Source organism: Rhinopithecus roxellana, chromosome 11, assembly GCF_007565055.1.
Source record: "Rhinopithecus roxellana isolate Shanxi Qingling chromosome 11, ASM756505v1, whole genome shotgun sequence".
Lineage (NCBI taxonomy): Eukaryota > Metazoa > Chordata > Mammalia > Primates > Cercopithecidae > Rhinopithecus > Rhinopithecus roxellana.
In genome coordinates, this window is record NC_044559.1 from 50,431,946 (window position 1) to 50,454,823 (window position 22,878).

Here is a 22,878-nt window from a genome sequence, read left to right on the forward strand (position 1 = left end):
GTGCTGGGCTCTGTGCTAAAGACTCAAATCCTCCACCTTGGAGGCTCTTCTGCATAGAGGCTTGTCCCTGTCTGTGGCAGAGGCAGCCCAGGTCAGCCTAGCTGAAGACCCAACTCTGAATTAGTGGTGGGGTCTGGATTCCGTCCAAGTGTCTAACTGCAAACACACTATGTTCTCATAATGGCTTCTGTATCAAATCTTCCGACATTTCCTAGGCAGTACGGAGGGGGTGGGGAAACACGTTTCATTCCCCAGGAATAATAGCTTGATTATTTTGTGCTGCTTAATATTTATAAATACTTTCCAATCTAAGATGTAACTTTTGGTGAAATAATACATGACCTTATGCAGTGAAGGCTCAACTGGCCCTTCTCTCCTAAATTATGGTAGACACAACAGTTATTCCGAAATATATCCACACTTGGCACAGAGTCAGGAAACATGTCATCTTAATTCATGATGTTTCCACCCCTGTATCTGGACCTGTCTGACTCATAAATGATCAATTTTTCGTTTCTGAAATGCATAAACATAGAATACTCAGAATGCGATATTGAAATGAGCACTTAACAGGGAAATAGTCATTATTTTTTATCATTATCATTTAGTTGTTGGTTCCTCCGCAGTTTAGGATAATGTGATGAAGTCTTGGTTATTGTTCTCCGGGAGGCAGGGAGCCGCTGATGACCCCAAACCTCATTAGTGCCTTTTCTTTCAAGCTCTGCCACGCAATTTTTATGGCAGGTACGAGGAGTAATCTGCGTGGTCAGTTTTGCATCTTGTCCTTTTCTTCAGCTTTTTTCCTTCTGTCTGTGCTACAAGTAATGAAATGGACAGGGAAGAAAAGGAAAGAAAGAATCGCAGAGCTTGGAAAATTCAGCTGCAAATTCTAAATTCCACTGTCATAAACAGGGCCACTTGGAAAGGCAACCCCTTTCTCTCCAGGCTCCTCCAGCCCATGGGGGAGATATGCTTCCATGATAATGCCTTAAGAATGCATTTCCAGGCCTGGCCCAGGGGCTCACGCCTGTAATCCCAGCATTTTGGGAGGCTGAGGCAGGCGGATCACCTGAGGTCAGGAGTTCGAGACAAGCCTGGCCAACATGGTGAAACCATGTCTCTACTAAACATACAAAACTGAGCCAGGCGTGGCGGTGGGTGCCTGTAATCCCAGCTACTCAGGAGGCTGAGACAGGAGAATTGCTTGAACCCATGGAGGTTGCAGTGAGCAGAGATTGCACCACTGCATTCTAGTCTGGGTAATAGAGTGAGACTCCATCTCAAAAAGAAAAGAAAAGAAAAAGAGTGCATTTCCACAAAACATGCCCATCCCCAGCCAGTGCAGAACCCACCCACGACTGTGCTCCCCTCACTTGGAGACTTGAAGACTTGGCCTCCATCAAGTCCCCTGCTGGAAGAACCACAGAGTTCATCTTCCGTCTCCATCCACAGGAGCTTCTTCACACGTCAACGGACACAGAAACATATTGGCACAGGCTTCCTTTGATTGAAACTCCTACTTGGTGAGTTGGATGTTGGAGGTAACCTCCAACTTCTGTTCTGTCTCAGGCCTCCTTTGGAGGTCACTGTAGCAGGAAACTGTTGATGTTGTGCCGTGCTGGGATGTGACGCTCAGCCCCACACTTTTGTAGGATGACATGGGACATTCCACACACTCGAAGGGTCCTGCTGTCCCGCTGATACCCCTGTTCACTGTGGGTTGAAAGGAGGCGGCAAGTTCCTTTAGCCCCTGATAGAAGCTCAGACTACGTTTGCATTTTTTGTGATAATAGACGTGTTTCCAAAGGTGTAGGAATGTATCAACATTGTTATCAATTATTCCACTACATTATTTCCTGACCTGCTTCCGGGGGGGCTGGTGTGTCTGTTCTCTCGTGTGCTTCAAAGGGAGGAGCCTGAGGATGTGCTGTTGACATATCCATGGGAGCCTCAGCCCAGATAAAGGCTCTGCAGATGCCTGGCCTCCTGGGCCGACACTGGGGAACTGGCCTCCATCCCTGGCTGTGTGGGGGCATCCCTGTGTCAGCTCTGCAGCGATGGTGTGGCTGCAACTGCAGTGCAGGCCTGGACCTGGCTGTGCTGACCTCGTGCTGTGTTAGCCAATTGGATTTCCAGATCTTAAAGGAAAAAAAGAATTGATGGGAAGTAACACAGTCAAGCTCTCAGCAAATGTGTGCATGTATTTAGCAACGAGTAGCCGGCAAACTAGAATCTAGCGTGGAGCCCTTAGGGAGGCCTTTGTTCCCCACCACTTCCTCCACCATTGAGACAGGACACCCCAGCCAGCCTCGGCAGCCCTCTCGCCTCTCCCCTGCTGCTCCCCTGTGTCCTCCCGGCTCCTGTGTCCCCTTCTTGATGATCCTCCTGGGCCGTCTGGCCTCAGTGTCTCGTGTTTTCTCTTTGGGGCCAATTGAAGGTTGTGTTATTAGGGCACCGGGACTTGCTCCCGTCAGTCTGGTTGGGCTGCTTCGACAAAGTCCCATGGACTGAGGGCTTATCAGCCACCAGCATCACCGTCTCACCGTTTTGGAGGCTGGAGGTCTGAGCTCATGGTGCCAGCAGGGTTGGCCTCCTCCAGGCTGCAGATGGCTGCCTTCTCCTGGATCCTCCTCGCTTGGAGAAAAGAGGGCGAGAGAGCCCTCTGTCTGCCTTTTATAAGGCACTGATTCTATCCATGGGGGCTTCACTCTCACAACCTGGTCTTCTCCCCAAACTCCCACCTCCTAACACCATCACCTTGAGGGTTGGATTTCAACCTATTCATTTTGGGGACACGAGCACACGGCTCGCACCCAAGCCAGCCTGCCCTGACTGCTAAGCAGGAGGCTCTGTCTCTCTGGGGAGGGAGCCATCATCCCTCCTCCCAGGTAGAGGGGCCACGGTCAGCTCCTGGGAGGGAGGGGCTTTGCCTTTTGATTGGCATCCTGTAGAAGGCTGGTTTGGCCTGGAAACCTGAACAGACTATGCTCTATAGCAGAATCAAAGGAGGTGTCCACTCCAGGGTGCCCCAGGGCATAGCAGGTGCAAGGCAGCTGAAGTTCCTCCCACAGCTCTTCAGCTTTAGAACCCAAGAAAAAAGTGCAGGACAAAACCCGTGGCCAGGCTGTTGGGGAAGAGGGCCATCACCTGCGCATAGCCAGACCCGAGTTAGGGGACGGGGACTGTGTCAGGGCCTCCGATCACCCCCACATGCAGAGATTCACTGGGACTCATGGTTGGGATGGATGGCGGCAGCACAGAAGCACAGAGTACACCCAGCCCATCAGGAGGGAGGGACACAGGCGGCACTGGAGGAGTCCACGTGCTGGTTTCCTTCTCTTCTCTTCCTGCCATGCGGGTCACACGGAGCTCCCTCCTCCCTGCAACAACAATGCAACAGCCTGTGGGGGAGGTTTCTACTAGGGGCTGGTCAGGTAAGTGCCCTCTTCCCAGCGGGCACTTGAATTCCAGACTTCCTGGAGAAAAGCTGACATCCAGCACCAACCTCCTTGTATGTGCAGTTTTGGCACAGAGAGTGGTGGGAACCCACCCTAAACTTGGTGCCCAGATGCAGCTGCAAGCCGACCTTGCAAGCAGACCTTTCTCCAGAGAGCAGTCAGGCTGCTATGCAGCCCTCTCTGCACTGAGACATTCAGTTTCTCAGAGGAACTTCATTTCCATGGGAAACAGCTTTCTTCAAAAACAAAAAAAGGCATCATCAGCATCCTTATTTTTCTAACAACGTTTTTCTAAACTGCCCTCCAATGTCTGTCTTGATTTCTAGTCCAAAAAGCATGACCAGTTGGAAATACTGAACGTTCGCACTAGTGTGCATGAAATTCCAGTGGCTAAGGCTTGTGCGGATCCTAAAATTTTATTCAGAAATACTGATAAAGCCGCAGGGCATTAAAAGTCAAAGGTAATCCCTTAACCTTGGAATCAATGTGATTATTGTGAAATGATGGGTATTGATGATCTGTGTGAGAGACGGTGAGCTTCTGAAGTTGGAAATAATCAGGTGCTGGAAGTAGTCGTAACTGTGCATAGATAAGCCTTTAACAGCTCGTTAAACCCATTTTTCCCTCCTAAGTGAAACTGGCCCCAGTCAGCAATGTCTAATTGAGAGAGAAACAATAAAACTGAATAATGCCATTGGTTGGATACAGAGCTGGGTTTGCTACAACATGTGAAGTTAGTGCCTGCTGGGGATTGTAAGGAAAATGCCAAATTTACCATACACATTTATTTTCCTCATTATAGACCCTCATTACAGACCCTGTTGCAATGACAGTTTTTTCCTCAAGTGACCCTCTGAGTCACTTCTCAGGGACAGCCACACGGATGACATCACTGCCATAGGGGGTCTTCAGTCTAAGACTAGAGCCAAGGACATTTCCCAAGCTCAGTGGGACCACAGTGCCCGGAAACACAGCGCTTTTCCCAGGAGAGCCAAGTGGCGGTTTCGGGGCAGCACAGCGTTAAACTTGAGCTCTTTTCAGGGATCATCTTGCAACAGTCATCCTGCTGCCACCCCGATGACCCAGTCCTTGGAAGACAGTTTAGTTGGAAACTGAAGGGACTCGGGCTGGGAATTCGCTGCTAGGGCCTGAAATGCCTGCCTGTAGGGCTTGGCCCCAGAGCTTTGTCCTCTTGCCTGCCTGTGCCTTTGTGCTCCAACAATAGAGTGGTCGGGGAAGCAATCAGAGAAGGCACTGCCTTGTTCAAGGTGGGGCCTGGGCAGCTGGCTGGGCAGTGGGCAGTGGTCTATGGATAGGGTCTGAGTGCTCCCAGTTTTCAGGGGCACATTCAAGAAGTGACTCCTGGTTCCCCTAGAATGCCATCTCCATTTAACATTGGAGAGTGAGGAATTGTTTTTAATAGGGGGTAGCTTTGCCTATTCCTGTCCTGGCAGATCTACTAGGGCACCTGCCTGACCAGCCCCTAGTAAAAACCTCAGGTAGAAACCTCACTCACTGGCTGGGGCAAAGTGAGCTCCGTGTGGTCCGTTGTGGGAGGAAAAGAGGATGAGGAAGCCAGCACATGGACTCCTCCCGGCCCCGCCTGTGACCCTCCCTCCTGACTGGCTGTCTTCCTGGAATGTGCCGCAGCACAACAGAGCTCCCAGGGCATCAGAGGAAGGCAAGTTCTTCCCTGCCCTGGGTGGGATTCACAGGCAGGCAGAGAGATGGCTCGACGTGGTGACTGCTGGTTCGCATCGCAGCCTGAGGGAGGCGCTGGCAGGTGGGTGCAGCCTCCGTGGGTGACGTGATTTGAGCCGCTGTCACTGTGTTCCTGAAATCCATATTCTCCTCAGTGCCATCTGGGAATTCCTGACATCAGCTACAGTAAGGACAGCACTTGAAATTGGAGCTGCTTAAGAATAATTGGGGGAGCGGGTTGAGTTGTATCAGAAAATCCATTAAGCGCTTCAAAGATTAGTTTTCATTATGACTGCTAGATAGTAAATAGTATCTTTTATATCATTCTGAAAAACGATATGAGTGATGGGAACTATTTAACTTATTTTGGTGTAATTTTAAAACTTTAATTATGGTGATACTTTGCATTTTTATTAGTTTTACAAGAAGATTGAAGCAAATGAGTCAAGGGGGTTGATGTGTTGAAACAGGTTCTTTTCTGGATCCCGAGAAGTGGATGGTTGTCAGCTCTTGGGAGCAGATGCGGGTGCAGGAGAGGAGTCGCGTTGCCTGGGGGTTCCAGGATTGGGGAGATTTGCCTGACTTAGTTCAGGCAAAATCTCTGTGTGGTGACAAAGGAGACGACATGCTTCCGTCTGTGCGTGCTCTCAGCCAATGAATGTTTACTGAATTTAGAGCAAAGCTTTGCCTTGGCCAGTGTCCTTGAGCTCCACGTCAGCTCACACCGTCTGTCCATTGTGCATCCTCTGAACAGAGTCACAGCTGTGAGGATAAATCTATGTAGACATAAGCTGCCATGGGGAGAGGAGCTAGGGTTTGGCCTCAGAGTAGCCTGGAATTCAATCCAGGCTCTAGTGCTTCTAAGCTGTGTGACCATGAGCAAATGACCAGACGTCTCTGAGCCTGAGTCCTCAGCTATGAAGTGGCAGTCAACAGACCAACCCCTTAAGAGACAGTCATAAGAATTAAATCACCTAAGGGATGAACAGGGTTTGCCAGCAGCTGGCCCACGGTGGGTGCCCAGCTAGTGGTGCACTCTCTAATTCCCTAGGAGTTGGCCGTGAAGAGCTTTTCCCTGCTCTACTGAGAGACAGAGAGACCCGCACACATCACACACTGGCCCCACATCTCAGTGGTGAGCAGCGCCTCTGCACCTGGTTTCCCAATGCATGGGCGTTGGGATGGGAGCGAGTATTGCCCTCCCATCTGACTGGTTGTGCGGGGGAATCCCAGGACCCTCCAGTCCTCCCCCATCAGTGAGCCTTTATGGAATGGGAGGCCAGTAGGCAAAGGGAAGCGCCCAGGTGATCCAGGTACTGGGCATGGGCCCCAAAGTTCTCCAGCTCCCTGTCCGGCTTCCCAGTCTGGCACCGGAAGACACTTTCTGCATTTTATTCCTGCCTTTGTCACAAATGTGGTGTCCTTGAGAGCTGGAGGTGTGTGCCCCACCCTCCCATCGTCCTCGGAAGATGTCCTCCAGCATCGAGGCCGGGCCCTGACTTGTCCCTGGAGATGTGACTCCCGTGTGAAGGACACTAAAAATGCCTCATAGAAATAGGCAACTGTCTTTTAGAAATAGTGACCAAAGTGGGAAAAATAAAATATTTTGGGAGGAAAGAGGAAAAGATTCTAACCACTGTCTAAATTCTACTGCTAGTGCAGAGCCCCGGGAGGTGCACTGAGGGCAGATCTGTTTCCCTGGGAACAATGGGGTTTGTCAGCAGGTCCCCCACACCCACCGGCGGGGTCTCAGCCAGCCGTCAGGGCCACCCCCATGCCACCTTCCTGGGGCATCGTCTCTGCTGCCCTCCGCAGCCCTGCCAGATGTTTTTGCTTCAGGCTCAGCCTGTTTCTCTCCTTCGGGACTTGCGGAGCCTCCTCCGACTGTTTGAAGCTCTGCACTGAACACATTTGGGCCCTGTGGTCCCCAGTGCTGCTGAGTCGGGGTGGCCCTGCCCCCAGGGCCCCAGCAGTGCCAAGCTGGGAGAACTCCACCTCACTGGCACCAGGGAGAGCACGTGAGAAGGACTCATGATGTTTGGAGAAAATGAATGCCACTGTCTCTGTGCTGCCAGGCACAGGGCCAGGTGTCTCCAGGGCCTTCATCTGCTGGAAGCTGCCCTCTCTGCCAGGGTGCGTGTGGCTGGAACAGGCTTGCCTCTGCTGGGCACCCCTGTCTGTGTGGGAACCATCAGTACTGGCCGGCAATGGTCGCACTGAGAACCGGTAAACTGGGGCCAGAGCTTGAATGGAGGCTCAGCCTGCATGGGAACCAAGCACCGTGCCTGGGTGTCCAGGCAGCCGCAGGTCCAGGTTTGCTTGCCTGCAGAGGGACCAGTCCCTGACTTCCTCCTGGCTGCCTGTGTGAGTGGACACCCAGTCACCTCTGACCTAGCGTCCGAGCTGGAGAAGCAGAACGGCCAGGCTTAGGCTGCTTCCACTGCCTCCTCCTTTATTGAGGGGTCATAAAGCTTAATCGTAGTGCAGGAACCATCCAGACCTAGTGCCAGACATTGCTGCCCTAGAGAGAACGTGGCAGGAGGGCACCTCTTGGTCGGGAGTCATTTGGTTATAAGGGACAGAAACCTATTGCAATAGCTCATGAAAAGGGGGTTTATGCTGAGGTTTCTGCTCTGCCCAGAACCCTAGGAAAAGCCAAGCCAGAAGGACAGGAGCTGGCTTTGCTCCAAAGGGAAACCTTGGCTGGCAGCTTTGCAGGCTTGCTCTGAAACTGGCTCTCCAACACGCCATGTCTTGCTCATCTTAGCCTCCCTGGGATCCCTCAGGCCCTTTCCATCCCAAATCCAAATTCTACGGGGTAAGTCTGTTTGGCGGAGCTTAAGTCAGGGATCCCTCAGGTCCAATCAGCATATCCAGGAGAATTGGACACAATTCCTGATGTGTAATGGGACCTGGAGCCTGGTGACACTCAGCCGGCAAATGCAGCAACATTTATGCACTGGTGCAGACTGACAAAATGCCCGTGTACGTGCACGTTCACAACAGGTGCCACTCAGCTCACATCCCAGATTGCCATAGACTCTGATCTGGGACTAAGCATTTGTTCACAGGCTTTGGGAGGGCAGGGGCCACAGGGCATATGGAGCTGACCAGCAGCTGAACACCAAGGAGGTATGGGCACTGTGTAAAGGGGAGGTGTCAAACGTGGTCCCAAAGCCTTGGGACCCATTGTCATTTCGAAAAGGCCCTGCATATTGACAGCATGGGCCACGAGAGGAGGGATGATGAGCTCAGGGCACCAGGTCGGAGTCCCAAGGAGGGGGAGGCACTCTTCCTCCTCTGAGATGTCTGGTGCAGTCACCTAGTTCAAAGCTTTTCTGACAAGCTCGCCTCTGATCACTTTTCCTTTTTTTGCAGCTGGCATGATGTCATTTTGTCGTTAGGCACCACCATGGGGACTGCACCTTGTCAATGGACCCACTATGCTCATGATGCTCCTTATGGAGCTCTCCCCTGTGCAGCCCCCAGGCCCTGCTGCTGGTGCTGTGGCGTGGGGCCCCTCTCCATCTGACGGCCATCACCACAGGCCAGGACGCGCATTCTCAACAGCCCAGGCTTCGAGGGCTGCCCCTGGAGTATGATGGATACTGTGGCTGTTTGCTTTTGAGAAAGAAAGACCTGTGGCGAGAGCATTTGTTTCTCTAAGTAAACACCTGACTGGGTCCTGTTTGTTGGATTCTGCAATTCTGCATATGAAAATGTCAAAGCACAAAGTCCTCTCATGTTCCAAATAGCTGAGAAACAGCCTATCATGCAGGTCAGTTGCACTATGTGTGATAGTGAGGCTGGGACCACCCAGCGTGGAGCTGCCCCTTCTTGTGCTGAGACCCTCGCTGAGGTCTGGCCATCCCAACCTGCTGGAGCAGCCTTGACATGAGGTTTGTACATCTGCGGTCAGGCAGGGTACCCTGTGTGTGGGGTGACACTGGGGAGGGAGACCAGGGGCTTTTGTCCAGGCGGGTCCCAGTCTCAGGGGCAATGCAGCATCCCCTGCCTCCTGACCATGGTCACTTGCTCCGGCCTCATGGGAAGGAAGCCACTTCCATTCCATTAGCTTGCCATTGGGGGAATACCCTGCCCAGTCCCCATCTATCCCCTTCCCCCTGGTGTTTTGGGGGTGCTGCTGTTCTCTTCTCATAGCTCCTGCTGTCCACAGCGGGGGCAGAGTTCCTGGGCTTCGGGAAACACAGCAGGACTTCCAGCCCAGGAGCTTGGCAGAAGGGCGCCCTTTACCTGATAACTTCTGAGGCCTGCGGTGACATAAAGCTCCCCAGCCCAGTGAGCTGAGGTCTGCACGATGGGCCAGTGATGGGGAGTAATGGACTGGAAAGGCGGGCACCATTTGGACAGCATATTGTAGGCTCCTAAAGGAGAATCCCGAGCTCTTAGCACGTAGTTGATTTTCTTTGGCATCTTTCCACGGCACTTCAGAGGCTTGTTCCATTTGCCTTTATTTTAACCTACTTAACCGTGTTAAGGGAAATGCCACCAAGAAGGTTCCAGGGCAGAAGAGCCCTGTTGAAAGGGGGCAGGGAGTGAGGGGCCTGCTTGGTGTAGGGTTGGGCACAGCTGGACCCTCCGGTGCAGACAAAACCCTCAGCACCCTTCAGTCCTTAACCCAGACAGGCTAATGGGGAGCAAGCCAAGTGCTAACAGGAAGCCTCTGAGAGCCCAGACTCTTCCTCCCTGAACCGAGGGTAAGACACGGGGTGGGTGGGTGCCTCCAGCTCAGGGTCACTGACTTGCAGGGGGCCCATGTCTGCAGCCCCTTTCCAGGCGAGGCATTGGGAATAAGGTGATCTGGAGGTACAAGGGGAGGAGAGGGGCTGGGAGTCCATGGAGTGTCCTTGGTCTTACCAAGATCCATGGCAGTGAGGGACTGTCTTTCCCCTTCCAACCTGTGAGGGAAGACTGGGCTCCCAAGCCCCACCCTGGAAGCCAGGAAGTGGCCTGGGGAGGTGTTCTAGAGAAGGACCAGCAGTGGGGCTTGCGTCCCCCTAGCCCCGGCAGGAGGAGCTCGCTGGCTGCACCTGAGCTGCTCTGGAAGACATGGACCTGGGACGTGTGGCCTGCACACCTGTGTCTTCCCTCTGCTGGGGACCTGGGAGGGCTGAGGCCGCACCAGCAGTTGAGGAGGACACAGGAACTATTGTGCCCAGGAGAAGAGGAAGATCTGCTGCCCTGCAGGCTCAGAGGGCAGGCAGGGGACACCCTGCAGGTTCCTGTGACTCCAAGTGAGGAACAGGAGGGGGAGAGGCTGGCCTGGGCTGCTGAGGGAGGGTCTGGTGTGGTCCCCGCTGCAGGGGCTAAAGACAGCCACCCCGAGCCTCTCGGAGATGCTGCTAGACAGGCAGGGGAGTGTTAGTAACCCTGAAACAAAGTACCAAGACTGGGGGCTCAGAGCAACAGGAGTTTATTGTCTCATGTTTCTGGGAAGCCACAGGTCTGAAATCAAGGTGTCAGGAACACACGCCCTCCGAAGGCCCCGGGAAAGATCTCCCTCCTGTCTCTCTCCCAGCTCTGGTGGCCCCGGCGGCCTTCAGAGTAGCTGCATCCCTGTAACCCTCCACTGCTGCGTGGCCTTCTCCCGGTGTCTCCACAGTCCTTCCTCTGTGCCTTTCTGTCTGTCCCATCTCTTTTTATAGGGACACCAGTCACACTGGATTAGGGCCCATCCTAATGGCCTCATCTTAATTACCTCCACAAAGACCTGTCTGCGAAGGTCACATGTTGAGTTACTGAGGGTTAGGGCTCCAACTTTTTTTTTTTCTTTTAAATAAACACAATTCAACCAACAATAATGGGTCGGAGAAAAGCTAGATGCCACCCTAGGATGCCACACACCCCAGCTGCATGGCCACACCCACGAGGCAGCGAAGACTGCAGACAACCCACGTGCAAAAGTGAGAGGGGAGAGCGGAACTCACCTGTGTGGGCTCCCGCCAGACCTCAGCCCAGCAGGATGGGATTGGAAGAACTGATCGGGGCGTCTTCACCTCCTCCTCCCATCCCTGGAAAGAACGCCCTAAAGGGCGCACCACCCTCAAGCCCACCCCCACCCCTATCCCCACCCCCACCCCCACCCCCACCCCTGGGCTTCCAGCCGGCCTGGGAAGGGAGGTGGGGCCCGGCAAAGGTGTGAGAGGGAAGGTTTGCAACGGTCCAGGCAGTTTCCATCACGAAAGTGCTGGGAAGTGATGGGGCCGATTAGACTGTCCCATGGATGGGGCGTGGGCACGGTCTGTGTTGGTCCCAGCTGGTCCCAGCAAGGCATTGTTGAGGGCAGCAGTGGGTTCAGGGTGGCACTGAAGACTGGGAGAGTCCGATGGGAAGGGCTGAGTGCCCCTGACGAAGGGTGTGCACGCCTGTGAATGCCCGGGAACAGGCTGGGAGAAAGGGGGTCCTGCCTCCCAGCTGGGGCCAGGCTGCAATGGGGTGGCGCGGGGGCATGCGTGGGTAGCCATGGGAGCTCTGAAAGAGCATAGACGGGGCGGGGTGAAGTTTGGAGAGCTGGACGCGACCGGAAAGCTGTGGATGTTGCTGGAGAAGTGAGGGCGGCAGAGCGTCCACAGCGCAGCAGCCGTGGAGGGGAAGGGATGACTCCGGCCAGCTCCGCTGCCCCCGGCTCCCCCAGCCGCAGGCTCTGAGACGCTCCTACGGAACCTTTCTCTCCACACGTCCTCCCCACGGGGTCTTTCCCTAGGTCGGCTTTAACACAGTGTCACAAACGAGTGGATTAGAGCAACAGACACCTGTTGCCTCACAGCTCTGGGGCCGCATTTGAAATCAGGGCGTGGGCGGGCCAGCGCTCCTGCTGGCGGCTCCACCTGGGCCCCTTCCTGCCTCTCCACTCCTGGCGGTGGCCAGCAGTTCTTGGCACTTTTTGGCTGGCAGCGGCAGTCCCCCCCGTCTCTGCCATCACGTGGCCTTCCTATAAGGACACCAGTCATTGGATTTAGGGCTCACCCTAATCCATTATGGCCTCATCTTAACACAAAACATCTGCTAAGACCCTATTTTCAGATAAGATCCCATTCTGTGGTTCTAGGTGGGCACCAACTTCCCGGGGGTGCCATTCAACCCCGTCCAGGGGAAATAGTTCAGAACGTGTGAATGGGACTGAGCCCTGCTCAGCATCCCAGGACAAATGGGCTTCCACCTCTGGTTCAGCTCTTGGTGGACCCCGGGACTCTGGTCTCCCCCAGTTTCACTGCTCTTCAGCCACCAAGCCACCCTGGGGGCCATGCCTCGTTCTCCAGATGGCCTCACCCCACCTCTGTAGAAGCATTCCGGCCTCCGGCATGAAAGCTGCCACGTGGCAAGGGGTGGACAGTAATTGGGAAACAGAGTGTCCCTTCCCCGGGCGTGACAGTGTTCCCTGAACAAATGGAGGGTCGGGTTGCTTATTCTTGAGGCCCAGTAATGTGATGCAGATGAACTGGGAAAGGAGGGAGTTTTTATTTCTGTAACTGGTTACAGGGAGAAGGCCTGGAAAATAGTGCTAGACCAACTCAAAATTACAAAGTTTTCCAGAGCTTATATACCGTCAAAGCTATATGTCTATGTGTAAGTGTATATTCATCTAAAGACATAAGTGATTAACCTCTAATGTATAACGGGTCTGAGTGCTGAAGCCCTTCCTCTGGAGCCTGGGTAAATTTACTTACGCTAAATGGGTCCAGGTGCTGGGGTGATTACCCTTGTCTCCTGCTAAATCACGGAGGTCTGGAGAGTGTCAAGCCTCTGAGCCGAAGCTCAGCCATTATAACCCCTGTGACCTCCACATACACATCCAGGTGGCTTGCAGGAGCCGAGAAGTCTGGAGCAGCCAAAGAAACTACAAAGAAGTGAAACAACCAGTTCTGCCTTAACTGATTAACTGAAATTACAATATTTTACTGCTGTGACTTGTCCCTGCCCTACGTTAGCTGATCAGTCGACTTTGTGACATTCTTTTTCTGGACAGTAAGTCTTATGATCTCTCCACCATGCACCTTGCAACCTCCTCCTCTGCTAGCAATAGGTAACCACCTTTTATTGTAATTTTCCATTACCTATCCAACTCCTACAAAGCAATCCCTTCCCCATCTCCCTTCGCTGACTCTCTTTTCGGACTCAGCCCACTTGCACCCAAGGGAATAACAGCTTTATTGTTCACACAAAGCCTGTTTGGTGGTCTCTTCACACAGATGCGCTTGACAGGGATTTCCTTCAGACCCCCAATCAACTTGCTTGTGGAGGCCTGGGGAGTGTCTTCAGACCCACAATAAAGCTTGTTTAATCCTAAATGGGTCCTGTTAACAGGTGCATGTCTGTTATGCATGCAACAGATAAGCATAACAGGACAAAATTCCTTCGTTATTTTGTCATGCTTTAAGGCCCAGGAAAGGCCTAGGCACAGCTCTGGGTGGGCTTCTGTTACATTCCAGCCTTTGAATACGAGCACTGGCTCTTTCAGTTTTTAATATTTAACTTAACCACTCAGCCAGTGCAGAAGCAGTCGTTATGGAGGCCTGTGTTAGTGAGACCTGGCCTGCCACACCGGCCTGGCGCTGGAGGAGCTGACCGTGAGAGGCCCCACCCCAGACCCTGGGGCTTGCATTTCCAGGGCCCCGTGGCGCCTTCCTTAGCCTCAGGTCCTTCCAGAACTGTGTTCTGAGGTTGTGCTCTGGTCCAGACAGGTGGCAGATCTTCCCAGGATGCAGCTAGACCTGTGAAACCTCCCATCTGATCACAATTAGGCTGCGCCAAATACCACTTGGGGAAAAGACCCAGGTCAGGTTGCAGGGCCTGGCTGTGAGCGGGCGCAGGTGTGGCCCGTGTGCGCTTGCCCCTCATTTGCACCGTTCTGGTCTTCCTGCTACTTGAGGTCCATCTTTTCTGAAAAATGGCAGGACACATTTTTTTCCTTTTTTTAACTATTGAAAACTTTCCCTCTATTTATAGAAAATAAGCTCTTAGCAAATATTTACCGTATCAATTTTGTATTTTAAATATTATGAGAAAATACTTTTGGCTGCACTGTGATATTCATGGGCATAGCGTTCATAAGTCGCCTTGTGACTGACTTTTTAACTGACTTTCACTAAAGCGTGTATCCGGCACCAGTCAGTCTCCTAGGTATTTAGAGACAGAGGTGCCATCTCCGTTCTTGGGGAGTGTAGAGATTAGTGAAGGAAAGGGGGTGGATTCCACCAACCAGCCTGTATTCAGTCTGAGGAGGTTGAGGTTCCATAGTCATAGACCCCCAAGACTCACTGTCTGAGGGCAGAGGCAGGGGTGTAGACTGATGGGAGAGGCAATGGGGCCCGGGGGATTGAGGAAGAGGCAGGACAAGGGCTCCACTTGGAGGTGAATGAAGCCACAGGGGGCAGTTTGGGCAATTGGTACTCTATAGGTTTTGTCTAGTGGAAAAAGCTTTACCTTTTGGGCTTGACTGTATTCAGAACAGTGATATATTCTCTTCCTTTTTTTTTTTTTTTTTTGAGATGGAGTCTCACTCTATTGCCCAGGCCAGGGTACAGTGGTGTGATCTCAGCTCACTGCAACCTCTGCCTCCTAGGTTCAAGTGATTATTCTGCCTCAGCCTCCCAAGTAGCTGGGATTACAGGCACCTGCCACCGCGCCAAGCTAATTTTTCTATTTTTAGTAGAGATGGGGTTTCACCATGTTGGCCAGGCTGGTCTCAAACTCCTGACCTCAGGTGGTCCACCCACCTTGGCCTCCCAAAGTCCTGGGATTACAAGCATGAGCCACCGTACCTAGCCAGACATATTCTCTTCTAAAGAGCTAAGCAATAAAGAGAAATATGCATTAGAAAGTTAAAAAAGGCACTGACTCACTTGCCTATTACTTGGGTAACATTTGGTGAGCCCATCCATGGCGCACAGGAGCAGGGAGGCTGGCGTAGGTCGCTTGCTGTATATGATGACATGAGATGATCCGATATGTGCCATCTTCTAACGTATGTACCCATTCAATTTTACATGAAGACAACAACAGAAAGCAAAGCTGAAGTGATTGCTGGATTTCCGATGCATGTTTTTAATTAGAAGAGATATTGGTGATGCAATGATGCCTTCCAGGTTCTGAAAATAATTGTGAGAGATGGTAAGGGTGGAGACAGACTGTTTTAACCATGTGTTTTCATTTTCCCATTCTCTATTAAGAAAGACACAGGAATGGATGTAGCCACAGTTCCTTTCTCCTTCCCCCACCTTCAATGTTTTGTTAGCTATGATTCGAATGTTACCAAAGCTCATAGCCCGCGCAATCACTTTGTAACTTGACTTCATGTAGATGTTTAGTGTCAGCTCTGTATTTTGTGGACTTGCCCTTCCTCACCAGGGCTTTAATGAAGACATCTCCATTCCTAGGTCGTTTTTATTCATTTCATGGTTTGTGAGATTTGGTGCCAGTGATTTTTTTCTTAGAAGAACCCAGTGACCATACTCCCTGAGGTCCTGGGAGCATGGAAACGCTGTCTCTTTCCATATGCACTCTGCACCTGCAGTGGGTCTTCCGTCCTCACCTCAGCACTCTGTAGAGCCTCTCCTTGGTTTCCTGGCATCCAGCACGAAGTCCTAGGAAGGCCCTTCTGCCGGCTTTCTCATCTCCTGAACTTTCTGACTGAGCAGGTCTTCGGAGAAGGGCCCATGGGTGTTGCCCAGTCCCTGAGTTCTGGAGTTCGGGCAGTTTTGAGAGTGCCTGCTCATTGTCTTTGATGTTAAATGACCTTAGCTGGAGTGAATATCCTGGTGTCTCACGCTCCCTTCCTGGGCACTTTGCAGCCTTTGCCCCGTTGCCTCCCACAGACTGAGTAGACTTTGGCTGAGGAGAACTCTGAGCCAGTCTGATGGTTTTCAGCCTTGGTGAATTCTTTATCTACCTGGATGCCTCAAAAATCATTTCTTTCAACTTGAAAATCAAGACCTTCACCAGGATATGTCTGGTAGATTGTTCTGTATAATTTGATGCTGAAACATGATATGAGCTGTAGAATCACAAGGCATTTCTTCTGTGAATCATTCCTTTTCTCCTGCACTGCCTTGCTTCCACAGGTTGGGCTCATTTTTGGGGAGCCAGTTTTCCTTATGCTTGACTATCGCTGTCTCTGGGGTCAATTCTCTCTCTTTGCTTCACTCCCTGCTATGTCTGCACTGGCCTGCACCGTGGTGACCACAGCCTTTTTCCTGAGTCACTAATTTGGTGTTGGTTGCGGGTGTCCTCTTTTCTCAATGTTTTGACTCTCTGTAGGATTCCTGTAATGATGGTGTTTTGGGTCAACTTGTTTCCTGGAATCTGCAATTTCTGTTTTCATCTTATTTCCTTGTTTGATAATCTTGCCTTTGAGTGACTATTTTTATTGCATTTCTGTTCCTATTATATCCTTCTCAAGCATGAAGGACGCCTGGGAAATTTTCTTCTGATCCTCAGGGGATTTGGTCTAGGAACATTGATCCATCTTTTGTAAGGTGTTTTGCAAGCTGCTCCTCATCCTCTTCTCCCTCTTTCTCCTCCTTCCTGCTCTCCTTCCAGGGGCTCACCTTTGGCTGGCATTGGTAACTCATGGATTCCTTTAACAAGGGATTTCTTGGCTACGGCTGCACATTCGAATTGGGATGCTGCAACCAGGTGTACTCCAGACCAACTAAATCAGAACCTCTGTGGGAGACAGCCAGGCCTTGTGTTTCTTAATCTCTCCAGCTATTTCCGGTGTGCAGTTATTGTTGAGAACTTCGGGTCTAATGTCTCAAATTATCTAGGAAAATAAGAAAATAACCAACTATATAAGTTTGACTCCTGACATAGAAAGGGGGTGACCCTGTAGGAGTATGTTTTGAGTTGGGACATTGACCTACAGGGCCTTGTACATGTCCTACAGCCCAGAGCTTGGTGACAGGGCCCAGAGAGTCCATGGCCTGGGGGCCGCTCCCTGTTGGTGGTCCTGGCTACATGCCAGCGGCCCAGGCTTGCTTTTTGATTTGGACCTTCCCAGGGGCCTCTTCCTGCTGTCTGGAGCCTTGCATTGGAAGAATTACTTTGCCTACCACCTCACTTGCTTTCAAACAATTATTTATTTGGAGGAAAAAAAAGTCTTTTCTCAAAGGGCCCAGTCTGCATTTTCCAACTTCTGCCAAAGCTGGAGTCTGAGCCATTACTTTGAAACCAAGCTGTGAATTGCTCATTCCTCACTAATTCCCAAATGGGAATCTCAATGTTTGTTTACTTTCTTAAAAAATTCACATTTAGCCTGAGGCTCAGCTCAAGGAATTTTAAACATTCTTTAAGAACCATAAGGATGAGTTGGGAATGAAATGACCACTCAACTTTAACTAGAGCCATCATTTTTTTTAAAAGCATGTCATTAAGTACGGGGAGCTTGGTTGTGACTGAGGAATGATCTCCAGTCGCAGGGAGAATGTTAATTTCATTGGACATGTCTCTTGAAATGAATTTGTGGTTAAGGAACCATTTTTGAGCCAGGTAAAGCCCTACGAGAATGAATGGCATTAGGATTCTGTGCACCCGGTCTTTACTGAATGTTTAATGTGGTCAGGGAATTGTGCTAAGTGCTGGGCGCTGGCTCACCCTGTAAAACCAGCTACTGCTGTGTGGGGACAGCTGGCTGGAGAGCCAGGGCTCAGCGGATCCAGTTGCAATGCATTTTCTAAGGTAAATACATTCAGAACAATAAATGCTTCCCCAGCTCATACTGGAAAAACACTCACTCTAGGGCTGGAAATACAGAATTAGGATGTGCTTTATTTAATCCAGGAGCGCTGACTTCCTTGCGCATCCTCTCAACCTATATCCCAGCCCCTCCAGAGTAATTAATAAACCACTCACAAGAGCAAATATCATAAAAGGTTTGAGCTTGAAGGAGGAAGAGCAGGAGAGCATGGGGTACAGCACAGCCACTGGGGTTCAGACATCGCTGCCTGGGAGTCTGCTGGTCTCTCCCTCGTTATCTGTCTGTGGGGCTCTGGGTGTGGACCCTGGGTGTGGACAGGGGTGTGGGACACTGTGAATCCTGTGTGTGGACACCAGGTGTGGACACTGGGTGCGGGCCCTGGGTGTGGTGGACACTGGGTGTGGTGGACACTGAGTGTGGTGGACACTGGGTGTGGTGGACACTGGGTGTGGTGGACACTGGCTATAAACCCTGGGTGTGGACATGGGGTGTGGACCTTGGATGTGAGTTACTGGGTGTGGACCCTGGGTTTGGACACTGGGTGCAGATCCTGGGTGTGGTGGACTCTGGGTGTAAACCCTGGATGTATACATGGGGTGTGGACCTTGGATGTGAGTTAGTCGGTGTGGACCCTGGGTGTGGTGGACACTGTCTGTAAACCCTGGATGTGGTGGACACTGGGTGCAGACCCTGGGTGTAGTGAACTCTGGGTGTAAATCCTGGGTGTGGACACGGGGTGTGGTACTTGGAAGTGAGTTACTGGGTGTGGACTCTGGATGCGGTGAACACGGGGCGTAGTGGACACTGGCTGTAAACTCTGGGTGTGGACATGGGGTGTAGACACTCGGTGTGGGTCACTGAGTGTGGACTCTGGGTGTGGACACTGGGTGTAAACCCTGGGTGTAGACCCTTGGTGTGGTGGAAACTGGGTGTGGAGCCTGGGTGTGGACACTGGGTATGGACCCTGGGCAATGGACACAGGTCTGGGACCCCGTGTGGCCCCGTGCTGGCTGGTGTGTTCCAGGCTCAGATCTGCTCTGTGAGTGGGTAAGCCTCTCTCTGCCTCCCTAGTAGCCTCCTGAGGACTGAGGTCCTGGTTGGCACCCATGCTGAGGGTTCTAGGATGCTTGATTTTGCTTAATTCTCTTGTGAATCTCTGGGTTCCTCCTTCCCTTGTCTGAAGTTGGGAGCCCTCACGTGTGGGTTCATCCCTCTTCCCACTGCAGCCCGGGGACAGCTCTGGGCTGCTCTGAGCCTGCGGAGCAGGTTGTCAAATCCATCAGGGTGGAATGCTCAGCAGAGGAAATTGTGCCACAGGGAATTTGAGGCACCTGTCCATGCGGGGCCGTCCTGGCCCTTCTGAAGAGAAGTCCTCCTCCTTGCAGACACTGAGGAAGGTGGCCAGGGATCCTTCCGCTTGGTGGAAGATGGGCCAGGATTTCGCAACCATAACTGGGCTCAGGGTGCTGAGAAAGGAACGCTTCCCTGAGAGTTAAAAACTGAGTTAAACAAATTGCGTTTGGACTTTCATACTTCATAGAAGGTACCTTTCAGGCATTTGCTAAACTCATGAAAATGCCTCAAGAATGCATCTGTTTTTCAGCATAACGTTTCGGAGTTAACATACACACGGCTCTGCTTCTTAGGCTTCTGCTGAATCCAAGGGGCCTCAGGGCCTGAAGACAAAACTACCTCCTCCCGCTCCTGAGCCCGAGGAGCAGACGCAGAATCTTGGGGCCCAGCCCATCTGCCCCTCATGGACCAGTGACCTTGGGCTAGCTCCTCTGCTGTCTGTGCTGTGGTGTTTGGAAGTACAGCTAACAATACAATTACTAATTTTGACTACTGTTCATGAAATGCTTATAAGGTGCTACACACCGCATGAAGCCTTGTGTGCATTTTAAAATTTAATCTCAAATGGCCCTGGGAGTGGACGTTGTCATCTGGATTATGGGGGAGAAGCGATCTCAGCCCAACGGCTGGCGGGCCTGACCTCACAGTTGATGTGAGGCCAAGCCAGGATGCAGCCCCGGGGCTGAGGAGGACTGCCCTGCTCCACCTTGTCTGTTGGCTCTCCACTTGCCTCAACTGACACAGAGCAGAGAGAATAGGAGCATGGACGTGGAGTGGGGCTGGATCCGCAGTGATAGATGCGAGGGGCTGAGTTGATGCTTTTCTCTACTTTCATGCATGTTTGAACATTTCTGTAAGAAGCAAAGTTGAGGCATATTATCATATAGATGGAGGAATACAGACTGACCTAGGGATAACACACAAGAAGTACAGAAGCATTTTCTGGTTTGAACCAACCTTTGGATGTCCCCCTTTTTGGAGTGTAGAGGGGTGGAGCCTGGCTTCAGGGCTGTGCTGGAAGACAGAGGGTTGGCATTTCCTCAGTCTGTCTGGCTGTAGGCACGAGACTCTTCTGACACAGGAGGCAGTATCAATTTAGACCCAGAGAAATCTCAGCAATCATGCCACAAGCAGCCGCTTTTCCCCAGAGCCTTGTCTGTATGTGTAGGTATGTGTAGTTGTGTGTAACTGTGTTTAAGTGTGCATGCACACATGCATGGATTTGTGTGTGTTTGCATGCATGTATGTGTTCAGGTGCCTGTGTGTGTGAACATATGAATTTATGTGTGTACACACATTTGTGTATATGTGAACACATGTGCATACTGTGTGAGCAAAAATGTATTTACTGTGTATATAAGTGCACATGCATTTATGTGTATGTAAGAAAATAATCGTTCTCCAATGCTTACAAAGAGCAAGCTCAGGGTTTGTTATGGTGTGTGGTATGTGATGGTGCTCCGTTCCATAAATACAAGCAACTAATTGTAATATTGGATGGAGGGGCTCATCTGAAAAATAGAGACAGGAGCCTTGTTCAGCCCTGTAGATGATGGTTATGGTTGCCATTCTTCTCTTTACATTTCATTGCCTTTTTTTGTTTTATGTATGATTGCAGTAAAGAATTAAACAAAAAGTAAGACTCGGCCAGGCTTGCTTCTGGTATTGCCACAGCCTGCGTTAGGTGACGTTTTGCACAGTTCATGTTTCTTGAGCACCTCCTAGGTGCTGGGCCCACACAGGGCGCTCTGAATGCTGTAGTGAGCCGGCCACGTGCATCAAGCCACGTGCTTCAAGCCAGTGCTTCAGAATGGCGAACCCAAGTGTTGTAGAGACTGAGCTTGTGCTTCCTGGGGCCAGTGGCCCATTTAGAAGCCTCTTTCCCCATGAGGACCAGTGAGAAGGCAGTTTGTGGAGAAACCAGCCAGGTGACACAGGGATGCTCAGGGCAGGTGGCAGTGACTCAGTCTGGTGGAGCTTCAGTGCTGGTGCTTTCCCGGACACTTGCCCCAGGTGTCTGGCCATGCCCCCTGCATGTGAGCTCAGACACGCCCCACAGCTGTCTTTTCTCTGGGAGAGGAGCCCAGGCTCTCCAGCCTGGCACTCTAGGAAAGGTGATTGAGTTGGCCATGGTTTGCCCGGAGGCCTTTCAGGAAAGTGAAACTGAAGGAAGGATGAACTTCTTCACCTTGGAAATTCATAGTCCAGATGGCCAGCTTTCAGGAACCCCATGGGCACAGGGTGGAAGCGTGCGTTCACATTGTTCCCACCTGCAGGGAGAAATGCAAAGATAGGGAAGGAATGGCAGGGGCAGAAGGGGAAGCTGACCCAGGTTGGGCGTTTGAGCATCTGTGTCCCTCCCCGAGGTCCCTGCCCAGTCCCCCACAGGCCAGGGTCAGAGGGGCGAGCTGGGTGCATTGCTCAGGGAAAGGCCAGCAGGCTCAGAAGAGCAGCCTTGGGGTGGTGGAGCTGGCCTCAGAGTGCCAGCCTGGCCTTGTCTGTGGCTCCTGCAGCCCACACCCTGGTTGGACACTTCCAAGCGAATAATGGAAAGGAAGGGTGGAAGAAGACTTCTGTCGATCCCTTAATATGCTGTGCACAGCAGCTGCCAGATCCCAGGTAATTTATTGGGGTCTGAATTTGGAAATTTTTTGATGAAATGGGTAATTTTCACTGACCATTTAGCTCTGTTTCTCTTTTCCTCCCAAATCCACAGTTTCCAGGATGTGGTTGGGGCAGCCAAGCCGAGGAGCTGCTGGACCTACAGAACTGCGAGCCCCACACCATTTCCCCATGGATTCTGAGTGACACGGCGGCCCTGGCCTGAGCCGGCAGGACAGTCGCTGGCTGCCTGTGCTCCTGTGGACCCAGGGCCTGTCTCAAGGCCTGCCTGCTGTCAGTCAAGCATGCTGGCGGATGCGGGGCCCTTTCCCTCCACACAGTCCAATCGTGATCAAAGGAGGATGAGGATGGAGAAAAGTGTCCTTTCGGTTCATTCAGAGAGCAACCTTCTGTGTGATGACTCCACTAGTACATGGGATGGAAGGGAAGGGGTTCCTCTTAAGCCATTTGCAGCATTTCACCCTGTGCCTTTTCTGCATGAATCTGGAATCCCCACACTTGTAGAACATCCAACAAGCTTCCTTCCGAGTTCCTTAGATTCGGGTCTAGGAATTAGATACTTTTTATGTATTATCGATGGCATCTTATATGAGTAAACTGCATCACTCATGCAGTCTTGCAATCCGACAGTTTCAGTCTATTAGGGTTTTGTTGCTGGAGGGGACAGCTGGCTGATTGAACCCTAGGGCAGAAAAGCACACTGAAAAGGCAGAACATTTAGCTTTCAGTAAACTTCTTACATCTTACACTTTATTTACGGTGGTGGTTCCCTCAGACTCTAAAGTTATTTTCTTATTTATTTTGCAGAACATTCTGATGTAAAATCCCATGGATTTTATGGTGTGTTGCACAGACCCATGGCACAGTGAGTGGAAAGTCATCCAAGCGTCTAGTCTTCCTGGGTCAGCAGTATAGAATGGGTTCAGGAGTTTGTGACTCTTGTACACTTCAAAAGCCTGGAGACAAGTACTTCCCAGCTGTGCGGCAGAAGTGGGCCCTGGGTACAGAGCCGGAAGATTCCAGATTCTC

The 22,878-nt window shown here is 51.6% G+C and overlaps 1 long non-coding RNA gene across 1 annotated transcript in view; it reads left to right on the forward strand.

Annotated features, from left to right (window-relative positions):
* Positions 1 to 22,576, forward strand: part of LOC115900276 — an 89,278-nt gene extending 66,702 nt beyond the window's left edge. The window contains exon 3 of the long non-coding RNA XR_004059927.1: positions 21,944 to 22,576. This is a non-coding gene — a long non-coding RNA (uncharacterized LOC115900276). The remainder of the gene's footprint in view (positions 1 to 21,943) is intronic.
* Positions 22,577 to 22,878: the final 302 nt, after the last annotated feature.